Here is a 12850-nt window from a genome sequence, read left to right as displayed (position 1 = left end):
CGCAAAACCAATTTTTTGTTCATCACCTTCGTTGTGGCATGCACTGCAAAGAAAGAACATCTTCTTTTGCTCCTAGTACATGGACCTGTTTGGTTATTTCCAAAAGCTGTTGTTATGTTCTGTTCTGCTATGTTATGTTGTGCTATGTTATATTATGTTATGTTATAGGGCATTTATAGAGTGCAGCCTTCACCGCTGGGTCTCTTGGCGCTATCAGATTAGGAGACAATCGCTAACAATGGAGAAGAGGTGCACCTAATTATCAAAAGTCTACTTAAGGACCCATGGCTTCAGGGTTTTCATAAATGTGATCAATGCTGTGATTAAACAATTCTCTGCTGGAAGAGCATTCCACTCCATGGGGGCAAGTATTGAGAATCTACATCCTCCAGTCCTAACTCTTTGAAATCTGGGCACCACCAAGAGGTTGGCGGATGCCAAGCGGAGAGTCCTCCCACGGGTATATCTGACTATTCAGTCTCTCAAAAAGTTTGGGGTCAATCCCTTTAATGTCTTGCGAATTAGGCAGCAGATTTCAAATTTAACATCTTTTAATTGGCAGTCAGTGAGTGCTTTTCAGATAGGGTATAATCCGAGTTCTCTGAGGGATTCTAAAGATGAGCCTGGTTGCAGCATTCCCAATAATTTAAAGCCTTTTTAGATCAATCTCAGGAAGCCCAACATATATGCTGTTGGCATAATCCAATCTTGTGCTGATGACAGCAACCCTAATGATTTCACAGCTACTACAGAAATAAACTATTGAATCGTCCTGATAGTTCATAAAATGAATACAGATTTTGAGACAACCGCATTAATTTGAGGCTTAAAGAAGTTTTTCAACTAAAACTCTAAGGTTTTTTATGACTACCTCTGGGGGTGGTAACGTGCACATTTCTAAAGGCCAATAGCAGTTGGTCCACAATGAAGGATTTAATTTAGGGGAACAATTTCAGTCTTTTCCGCATTCAGTTTTAGGTGGTTATGTCTCATCCCTTTGCTGATGAAGCACATCATATTTCTAAAATGATCTTGTGCAGGTCTCAGAGTATCAAGCTGGAGTAGAATCTGACAGTCATCAACATAATTTAAAATCCGACAGCCTCTTTCAGATAGCTCCTTTATAAGGGGATGAATGTAAATGTTAGACAGTACCAAAATGGGTGGTGATTAAGGACTATGTTTTACATATCCGGGTACAGATCACTTCCTGTCTTCACTACTGCCCTGCCCTTTCCTTTTGTGGCTGTGCTGGCATGGCCCAGGGAGTTTCTATGATGACTCTCCATCACCTCGTGTTGTCCTGCATCGGCATTAAAGAAATAGATCACCATATTTAAAGGCATTTGATTGGATCGTTTATGTTATTGTGCAAGGGTGCCCTGATCCAATGCACAGCTTGTCTTACTATTAAGTAGAACCAGTATTGCCATAAAAGTACCCAGGGTCTGCGTGGTGCTTATTATCTGCTGATGTGTATCAGGGGCGTAACAAATTCCCCGCAGCCCCTGCAGTATGGGGGGCCACAAGCTCACGAGGCCCCCCTTAGAACAATACCATGGCCTGAGAGCTCCTGAGTGAGTCCGGAGGGGGACCCCTCCATGTACTTTGCAGGGGGCCTCCCTCAAGTTTCGTTACGCCACTGATGTGTATGAGGTAAACTCTAGGAATAATCCAGAATCAATCTGTGAAGCAAGTCCAACGGTGCATTCCAGCTTTAAGAAGTGATGCTGGATTCAGTGAGGGGTGCATGAAAGGCTCACAGACTTCAGGCTGATGACAACCAATGCATCCGGCCGAAACTGACCTTTCTGCAAGCCTGATCCAACATGGCTGCAACCCATGAGCCCTGAAGATCAGGGTGCTGGGTGATGGGATAACCTGCTCCCTGTCTTCCTGCTGTTCTGTTGAGTTGCTGCAGTGCTGAGCAGAGCAGTGTGAGAGATACTGCCCTATCGGTAAAGTGGTCAAGACCCCCCCCCCCTTTCATCCAGTGTGACCTCTAAGAGGTCACACTGGTTGAAGCTGGTTGCTTGTTGGATGGTGCAGTTTATTAATCCTGGATTCTTATCCATGCAGTCGGTTTAGTTTAGGTAGATTAGATTTTCTTAAAGTGACAATTTCCTGCCTTAAAAGTTCAATTTTAGCAGTGTGCTGAAGCCGAAAAACCAATCACTAGAAAACAGTGTGGATTGTATGCAAATGTAATCTCATTAACATGCTTCGAGGAAATGATCAATTTGGAACTGGAATCTGCTCTCGAGGCTCACAGTGAATCCCAGTGGCTTCATGGACTAAGATCAGCCTGATGGGCTCTGAGTTTCTTTAAGGCAATGAGGTGCGGTCGAGTCCTGCCCGTCTTGGAGGCTCAGTTACAGAACTTACTCACCCCTGCTACTTGTAAATTTGAAAACTATCTCTGATTTGTGGTATCAGTAGAAGTAGAAGTGTAGGCTCCTCCCTCAGAAGTAGAGAGGTGATCGTTGCAGCACCTTTGATGTTGTATCGCTAAGAGGTCTTTTAAATTGTAGAGCTTTGTCAACTGTTTTAAAGAATCTTCTAAACTGTGGCCCATTTGGTGGCCATTGCACATAAACCAATGCCTAGCCAACGATACTAAACAGACCTCGGTCAAACATTATTTTATATGAAAATTGAAATCACGTAGTTTGCGGATCATTCCAGCTGTAACTAAGAAGAATCGTAAAACCTTCTTTTTTTTTAATTTAGTTTTTGGGAGGTGAGGCGTATTCAAAGTTGGCTTTGCCAATTTTTTTTAAATGTTTATTTTTAAGTATTTGCTGACCTCAGGAAGTTACAAACCTTTAACACAATATACCTGGTGAAAAAATCCTGTAACCTACATAGATATCCTGGGAAACAAACCCCATAGAAGTGTTGCGAATGTAGCAACTGCTTCTTCGAAAAGTTGCCAACTTTCTCTAAAGAGTAACACTGTGCTGGCCAAATTACAATTTCACACATTTCCAGTATTTGAAACAGAAGCAACAAAAATGCATATACAATTAATTTCATGCACATTTAAACTTTACTACTTGGCATATTTACATGTCCCTGTAACATCTCTTATTTAAAACATGTCTTGCACTATTTACAATTTGATATCAGAAGTGCTCGACTGGTGTTGGAGTGTGTTGGTCCAAAGAGGCATTCATTTTTGTTACATTCTGTGAATGATATACACTCAGACACAATCTGCTTTCAGCGCAACCACTGATTAAAATGCAGTGGTGATATAATAAGTACACATTTCACTCAATCAATCAATACATTCAATCAATTTCACTCTTCGGTGGCTCCCATTGTGGTGAACATCTACAGGAAGCACTAGTGATCCCTAAACTCTACCTTTTTCAGGGACATGGACAGTTTTATTCCAAGAACATGTTTTGTCTAACTTTGAACCAATCTCATATTCATTTCGGATATCATTTTAGATAACTTTGCCGCTGCACTTTCCAAGGTCTTGCGGCCCTTGTATAATATGATTGAAAACACAGCCCTTTTCGGGAAGGTGGGGCCTGTGCAGGGGCTACATTTTCTGTAGTGGGAACTCTGTTCTTTTGTCTTGCTCTCCAAAAGTGGATAAGTAAAAACAGAAAATAAAACAACAGCCCCAGCACACAATACGTATAATGGTTTGACAGCTGTAGCTACAGTAAGTCAAGACAGTGCAACAAGTATTTGGAACACGTTTCTTTTGTTCTTTTATTCTTCTTTTTTGCTTCTTTTGTTGTCAGTCTTTATATACAGGTTTACAAGCCAACACGTGTTTCGTCACCAACATGGGGATTAACCCTGCGACTTTTTCAAGGCTCCTGAGTCCTGTGTTGATAAGTTATTATAGTGTGGTGATAATTCCAACCCACCGGTATGTAAGTGAGGGCAGTAATGTGATGCGTCCCAAATGAAAACAGATCCAGAGTAATGGTCTGTCACCTTATTTTAGAGCGGCGGTATTGAGGACGCAATAGGAAAGACAGATGCGATACCGCCACTCTAAAATAAGGTGACAGACCATTACTCTGGATCTGTTTTCATTTGGGACGCATCACATTACTGCCCTCACCTACATACCATGTGGGTTGGTATTATCACCACACTATAATAACTTAGCAACACAGGACTCAGGAGCCTTGAAAAAGTCACGGGGTTAATCCCCATGTTGGCGACGAAACACGTGTTGGCTTGTAAACCTGTATATAAAGACTGTGCTACTCGACTGTAATAATTTATTACACTTGAGTTCTGACGTCACAATGCCTGATGTCAGATGCAGCAGGAGTCTGAAAGCAGCTCTTTGCGCATTACATCGACTGTCTCTTAAACACTAGATAAAACGCATGACTCTTTACAGATCTTTTGACATGAACATTTTTTGGCTTGTAAACCTGTATATAAAGACTGACAACAAAAGAAGCAAAAAAGAAGAATAAAAGAACAAAAGAACAAAAGAAACGTGTTCCAAATACTTGTCGCACTGTCTTGACTTACTGTAGACAGCTGTCAAACCATTATACGTATTGTGTGCTGGGGCTGTTGTTTTTTTGTATTACAAGTGTGACACAGGCTGCACAAGCTTGGGGAGGCTGGTGGTTCTCCCTACCTTACAGCACCTTTGAACAAATACTTGTATATAAATAGATAGTGGGTGACATCACCTTTGTAGCGCCATTTCCCTAAAAAGTATACCACTGTCCGGTCATTATTGATAAGTAAAAACAGGCCCAAAAAAATGTGTCCTTGTCAGCAGATCGTCTGATAGATTTGTCAGAGAAACTAAAAAATGTTCATGTCAAAAGATCTGTAAAGAGTCATGCGTTTTATCTAGTGTTTAAGAGACAGTCGATGTAATGCGCAAAGAGCTGCTTTCAGACTCCTGCTGCATCTGACATCAGGCATTGTGACGTCAGAACTCAAGTGTAATAAATTATTACAGTCGAGTAGCACAGTCTTTTTTTATGACAAATAGACCACAATTTGGGAAGACAGGGTGCGGTTTTCCATGTGTATTGCAGGGGTGTATGTATTATCATAATATAAATACAATGAATTCAGTGGAATGGATGCGAGTTATATTCGGATTGCAAGGTCTGTTGGTCGGTGAAGCACAATCCTGCTAGAGCTTCATGCACACAAACCCTTTGCCCGACCTGAGATCAGGCCCTCTCTCCGCCATATGCTTCGATGGCTGCCTGCTCTGGAAGAGGTAGATTTTCTAGTTGGCTGTCCCCGAGCAGCTCTCAGCTCAGTGGGCTCTGAAATATCCCATTATCCTGCTGCCAGGAGGCGCGCAGCAGACCTTGTCATGTGCAGCCAGCACCTGAATGCCCTCGTGTCTGACTGATCACTGGAGTGAAGCTGAGGGATGCTCCTCGGCGCGCGCACACTACCTACCGCATGGAGCGCTGCTTGTGTGTGATTGGCCGTCTTCCCAGCCCTCGTGCGCCAGCCCTCTTCTCTTCCTTTTCCTTGGCTTCTCTGTTGTCCTAACATTTACCTTATCCCTTGCCTCCTCTCATGCTACTATCTTTATTCTTTCACCGTTCACCATCTTACCCCAAGCCCACCTCCTCCTAGACATAATCACTTCTTTGGTTGGCTCCGCCTATATTTTTGTGTTTAACCCACGTCTGTGGTATTCCTCTGCTCAAAATACTTTCTCACGTCCCTTCGCTCTCATAGTAACACTCCTTTCTGGGCACCTCGCTTTCTTTTTCTTTGGCCTCTTTTATACCCAAGAGCATTAGAGTGACGTGTTATAGCATAGCAAAATTATGTGACACAGTTTGCTGAATTGTGCGGCGAGTAAAAGGTAAATTATGCAGCATAATATGCAATTACCGGCAAATTATTCAGCACAAGCTGTGGTGTTACCTGGTAGGTATTCGGGTTTTCACAACACCTATATATGGATACAAAATCAAGTGCCTGAAAAGACAAATAATTTCGCAACAGGAATTCTGCCTTCCGTGCCCCCCTATCACAACCCAACAGGGGCAAGCAACAGAAACTCAGGACCAAGTTTGTCAACATTCTGCACCACTGCAAAGTGCCCGAAAGTGACGTAAGCTGGTGCTATTTGTTGATTTGGAATTTAGGTTGCGCTGCTTTGCGGTAAAGTAGTGTGCCACAGGTGGTGCAGCTGCATTCCCATGAACCAACCGTGGTTTTTGATGCAAAGCCCTGTCTACTAAAATAAAATGAAGAGCCAGAGCTTTGTGCCAAAACGATGCACCTCCTTGAGGCAGGCGCAAAGTTGGAGAAGGGTTTTCTTTTCTCCGAACGTTTCTAACTTTGCATGTGTACTGTACTCAACACACACATACAAAGTGGGGAACGTTTTAAACTATGTCTAAGCATGGCATTTTGTACCTGAAGGGTACCCTCTTAGTAAAAACCTATGCTATACATCATGCACAAACCATTGCACTATGGTCTGAAAGTGCCCAGAGCAGGAAATAACAGGAGCAGCACAATATCCTAAGAGATATGGAGCTCTCCTGCTCTATCCCTTCCACACAACACTCTACAGCAACTTTGGTCCTGTGTTGCATGCACATTTTGTACATTTTGCTCACAGAGTACAAGTCTTGGAGTGCCAAGGCCCGCACATTCTTGAATCACTCATGAGAACCTATCTGAAGGACGCCACCTTCAAGAAGCTGTTGAATAATGAAGATTTAAGGAAGCATTGGAGCAGTCCAGGGGACAGAACTGGTAAATGTGTAAAGCAGCAAGGCTGGACTCTAACTAGAGCCTACACTGCCTTGAATCAATTTGTGCAGCAAATCCCCGCTAGTTGCATCCTCCACCTACTCATCAGCATCGCTGATGAAGCAGGATACACTGCTGCCTGTGACTCGCTCTCGCTTCCCTGATGAGCATCAGTCTCGGTGGCATTAGGGGCGCCAGTCCATCATCAGACATATTCGTTTTCTTTATTTGATTGCGCTGTGAAGTGACACACAATTGTCAATTATTTTATAGCACCACATACCATTATTGACAATTACTGTATAGCATTTCATGCAAGTATTGTTTATTATTGTAGATAACTCCATCCCATTATTGCCAATTATTGTATAGCATTTCATAAGACGACTGTCAAGTATTGTATGGCACGTGATACTATCAGGGTCAATTATTGGATAACATTTCTGCTAGACCAGGCTGTCACCCTTAGTGTGGTCTTCCCCCAAATCTTTTGCCTTCTCCCCTCCAGTTTTCTGAAATTGGTTTTTGTCGACATAAAACACTTGTTACACTTTACTACTGCTAACTGGTGCTAAAGTGTGACACTTTACTACTGCTGACTGGTGCTAAAGTGCTTGTGCTCTTTTCCTAAAACATGGTAAAATAATTGACCTACACATGATTGGCACATTTAATTTACTTATAAATCCCTAGTATACAGCACTTCATGTTGATAGGGCCTGTCAATTAAATGTTACTAGTGGGCCTGTAGCATTCATTGTGCCACTTACTAAAGTAGCCCTTTAAAACATATCTCACACCTGTAATTGCAGCACGTAGTGTAGTTTTAAAACTGCCAAATCGACCTGGCAAAATAAACCTTTTGTCTTGCCTAATCCTTCATTTTTCATACATATAAGTCACCCCTATGGTAGGCCCTGATCAACCCATAGTGCAGGGTGCATTGTATTTTAAAATTAGGGCATGTGTTTTTACATTTTACATGTCTTTGTAGTGAAAAACTCCCACATTTGTTTTTCACTACTCTCAGGCCTACCTCTCCCATAGGATAACATTAAGTTACCGTATTACATTTAATAAGTGCTACAGTTTGATTGAGAACAGGGAGCAATGTCATGTTTGGTCTCAAATGAATTGTAATTCAAAAATCCTCCTTAATGGTAAAGTTGGATTTTAAGTCACAATTCAGAAAATGCCACTTTTAGAAAGTTGGTATTTTCTTGTCCCAACCATTTGGGGCCTGCAGACTGTGTCCTGGGTGACATGACTGTAATTAGCTTGGCAGTTGGTCTTTGTAAATACCTCTCAGACAGAGAGACGAACTGGGAATAGATGTTGGCAGGATGGGCCCTTCCTGCAGGGAAGCGTGGGGCGGAGCCGTTCCTTGTCCCCCTCACATTTCAAAGAGCTTCCACCAGCACACTCACAAAGGAATTTGAAACCAGTCTATTGTCACCCCAGACTACTTGAAGCCTAGGCAGGGGAAGGGTAGAACTTTCCAGAACCAGATGTGGGGGTAGCCAGTAGTCAGCCCCATCTCAAAGGCTGGCGCCAGGTATAAATATTAGACCTCCTGAACCACTTCTTTAATACACTCCTGGACATGTGGGAACTTCAGAAAAAGGGCTATCTTTTTCTCAGAGGGACTGGTCTGCCACTTGAGGGCTGGCTTCCCCAGGAGACTGCTGTGCTTCTACCAGAGGACTGCTCTGCTGCTTGAGGCCTGCCTTATTCCCCAGAGGGCTGCCATACTGCTTGAGGTCTGCCCTGCCCTCTAAGAAGGTAGACTGGACCTGCTTCCTTCACACCACACTCCCCTGAGAGACTCCAAGGGTCAGTTGGTTGTACTCCTGTTCTGAGCTACAGGGACACAACAAGCTCCATAGGCCTCCCTGCAACTGCCCATCTGACCTGCTGCACTGGACCTGGAACTTGGCCTGCCCGAGCCCTGCTGGCCCTTGCTGGAATGAGTACCTGAAGACCAAGAGGTGCTTTCCCAGGTCCTGGAATCTTGGCTGGCATCAGAGAGCACACCTCCTTGCTTAAGTGAATGTGCCATCAAATCTAGGACCAAGCTACACGGAGCCCCACAAAGCCTCACCGAACAGCTGAAAGTTCATCGGAACCTATGCAGAATGGCACAAAGCCCTGAAAAGCCTCCGCTCATAGCTGCAAGCTATATCAGGACCAGCACGTAGCAGTGAAAAGCCCCGCAAAGCCTCAATGCACAGTTTAATCAGAACCAACGCCTGATGACGGGAAGACTCACAAAGCAACGCTGCGCAGACCTCACACCAAGGATATAAGGTACAATTCTCAGTGGGCCAAACTTGGTCTTGTGCCTGGCCTGCACTCCATTAGGTCGGCCTGAACGTGTGACTTTGTCCTGCTCTAGCGTGACTAGATATCCACAGTTAGTGCTGTCTGCTTCTTCGTGCCACTTTTACTTAAATATTTAGAGTTCAATATCTCGGGTTCTACTCATATTTGTTTGTCTTTCTAGCATCATTTTATTAATTATAATGTATTCTAATTTTTCTAAATTGATGTGAGATTTTTCTTGTGTTGCATTTTTACTTTTTTACTGTTTGAGTACTGCATGAATACTTTACACACTCTAAGTTAAGTCGGAATGCTTTTGTGCCAAGCTACCAGACGCTTAGGCAGAGGTTAATTTATTGACTTTTGTGGTTCACCCTCACTAGAATTGTGGTGGTTGCTTGAGAAGAATCTTCACCCCCTCAATCAAAAACCAAATTTCTTACAATTTCACACCAAAAAAAAAGCAATTATTTTACAGCAGTTCACACAAATACGGTTAATAATTGTATATCTTCTTGTACTATTATTGTCAATTATTTCATAGCATTTCATACCAGAATGTCAATTATTGTAGATCAGCCTCCATAAAATTAGGCAGTTACTGTACAGCTCGTCATATTGTTATTGTCAACTATTGGTTATATTACATATCATTATTGTCTATTGTAGGATCTGACAACCTTGGTGAGGTTTTCCCCTAACCTTTTGTCTTCTATCCTCCTGTTTCTGCTAGATTTTGGACTCTGTGCACTTTTCCACTGCTGACCAGTGCAAAAGTGCTTGTGCTCTCTCCCTAAAACATGGTAACACTGGCTTACACCCAAATTGCACATTTAATTTACTTTATAAGACCCTTGTATAGTGGTACTACCTGTGCCCAGGGCATGTAAATTATATGCTACTAGCGAGACTGCAACACTACATGTGCCACCCACTTAAGTAGCCATTAAAACATTCCACCTGGTAAAATAAATCTTTTTCCAGGCCTAAACATTCCTTTTTAATACTTATAAGTGACCCATAGGGTGGACCCTAAACAGGTCATAGGACCGGGTGCAGTGAAGTTGGACAAGTACTTTTAAGCTTTACATATTCTGGTGGTGAAAAGTTTTTACATTAGTTTTTCGGTACTTCAAGGCCTACATCTCATATAGGAAAACATTGGGTTAACTTATTACATTTTAATAAGTGCTAACTCTCAATTGGGAACAATTAGGAAGGTTGAGTTTGGTGGCTAAAGAATTGTAATCTAAAACCCTGCTTAATGGTAAAGTCAGATTTTAGGTCACTATTCTGAAAATGCACCTTTTGGAAAGTTGGCATTTTCTTGTCCACCATTTGGTGCCGCAGTCTCTATCCTGCATCACAGGAGTAGGTGTAGCTGCCAGTTGGTCTTTGTGTACTGTTCCCAAAAAATGAGGCAAACGGGGATAGGTGGTGACAGGATGGGTCATCTCTGACTTGACAGGGGTATGAGCTCTCACCTACCACACTTGCACATCACAAAGCCTCTGCCTGAGCACACTTGCAAAGGGGTTGACACTGGTCTTTTGTTCCCACAGAAAAGCTGGGGCCAGGGTAGGAAGGCAGGAAATTCCAAGCTCCTCTGGGATGCTTTGTGCTTCTAGCCACTATTTTTATCTAACACTTTGAGATTGCATATTTCCGGTTCTAATGATTGGATGTTTGTTCTTTTTGGTATCAATTTATTACATTTTAGTCCATTTTCCTAAATTGGTATGGGGTTTTCTTTGTGTTGTGTTTTCACTTTATTACTGTTTGAAGTACTACATAAATAATTTATACATTTCTTCTAAGTTAAGCCTGTTTTAGTACCACTCTACTAGAGAGTTAAGCACAGGTTTATTTGAGGTTGGCTTGTGTACCACCCTGACAGAGATTGTGGCTGGTGCTTTAGTATGGTTTCTCCCCCGTCAACCAGTAACCCAAATTCCTACATCTATCATTGTGTAGAACGCTACACCTTTATTGTCAATTATTGTCAAACAGTTTCTAACACCACTGCTTATTGTTCTGCACATTACATCAATGCCGCCACCTGATGTGTAACAGGCCATGCCATCGCTATTTATTATTGTGCATCGCTTCTTATTAGAGCTGCCTTCCACTGCACTGATAACTTTTCATTTTTACCTCTCACTATACTTCTCCTTGTCCGTCATTTTCTTTCCGTCCTCTGTACTATTCTCTCTCCCACTCACACCCTCTCACTTACTCACTCCTTCTTGCCTCCTCTTCTGATATACATCGCTCTCTCTTCTATCCACCCCCTTCCTCTCCTCCTACCTCTTCACCGCCTCTCCTCTCCCTGCCTATTCTGCTTTCCAGGAATGACCACATTACCCATCAGACCATGACAGTTCCAGGCACTCGCGCTGATGTGCTAATGACAGACTGTATCCAGAGGCCGGGAGTCTGCTTTCATACCTGCCGAGCACACCGCTGGAAGTGATTGTGAAAGCTCGTGCATCCGAGGGCCAGTGACAGGATGTATCAGGAAGCAGGGGGGCTGCTTTCATACCTGCTGCAAAAAGAACAATTGATGGACAGAATGCAGAACAATGTCATACATTCACCCCAGTACAGAGATCTGGGCCTAAATCCATCGGTTTTTTTCTCACCATGCCATTCCAATTTTAACCCAGCCATATGCAAATCAGTGTTGACCCTGCGCCCAATGGGAACAGTCCAGCCCGAACTGCCAGGCCAGGTCCTCCGTGGACTGGAAACAAGCATCCTAGGACCGTTTTCAGGCTTTCAGCCCTCATCAGCCAGGATAGCTTGACTCAAGTGGCATGGAGAGCACGAGACCCATGTCTGGGCATACCCGTCCAACTCGGGGTGACAAATACAAAAAGAACAATGGTGGCAGGGTGAGCAAAAGAACGATGGATTGAACCCAGATCTCTTGACTGGGGGTGAATGTATGATTTATTCAGCATCCCGTCCATCATTTGTTTGCATAGCACTTCAGACCTGCTGAGCACACCCCTGGGGGGGGGGGAATGTGAAAACGCGTGCATCCGAGGGCAAGCGACAGGCTGCATCGCAAAGGATGGGAGTCTGCAGAGCTCCTGCCAATCCCCACAGGACAAACCAGAAAGGCACTTGAAAGAACTACAAGCATGTTCAAGAAGCACCACACCAGGTGCTTGCTATTATCACAGAAATCGCGATAACCCCTCACCGCCCTAAAAAAAGCACATTAGAGGCTTTGCCTTTGTCCTTTATTCTTCTGTTGGTTAGAGAACCTGTGGGCATTGATGCTTTGTGCTGTTGTGCCTAACAATGGGAAAGATCAGAAGCAGTGCGCAAATGTCTGAAGGCAGGTAATTGGGTTCTCTGACCCTTTCTGTGCCTTACACAATGACGCACAAAGTTTGGCTGCACAAACATGCACGAGCTTAGTGACGCACCCTCTATACTAACCTAAGCTGGGATGTCAGTGGGTCGGATTAAATTCTTTCTTATGGCTCTTATTAACTTTGATCTGTTGCTACAAGACATGAAGACACAGCTGAGGGATAAGGGGCAAGAGGTGATAATGATGCCACACGCATTGAAGAGAAAAAGAAGTGATGAAAATGTCATGTCAAAAATACGTGAGATCCCAAATGTAATTAGAGAACGCGAAATAAGGATGAAAAGAAGAAAATAAAAATGAAAAGATGGGATAAAAAAGGAGCAGGGTGAAAGGAAACAAGGAGGAAGAAAATAAAGATGAAAAGGAAGAACGGAAATTAGGAAAGGAAAGAAAGGCTAGATCCCA

This window comes from Triturus cristatus, chromosome 12 (genome assembly GCF_964204655.1).
Source record: "Triturus cristatus chromosome 12, aTriCri1.1, whole genome shotgun sequence".
Lineage (NCBI taxonomy): Eukaryota > Metazoa > Chordata > Amphibia > Caudata > Salamandridae > Triturus > Triturus cristatus.
Note: the sequence above shows the minus strand (reverse complement) of the source record.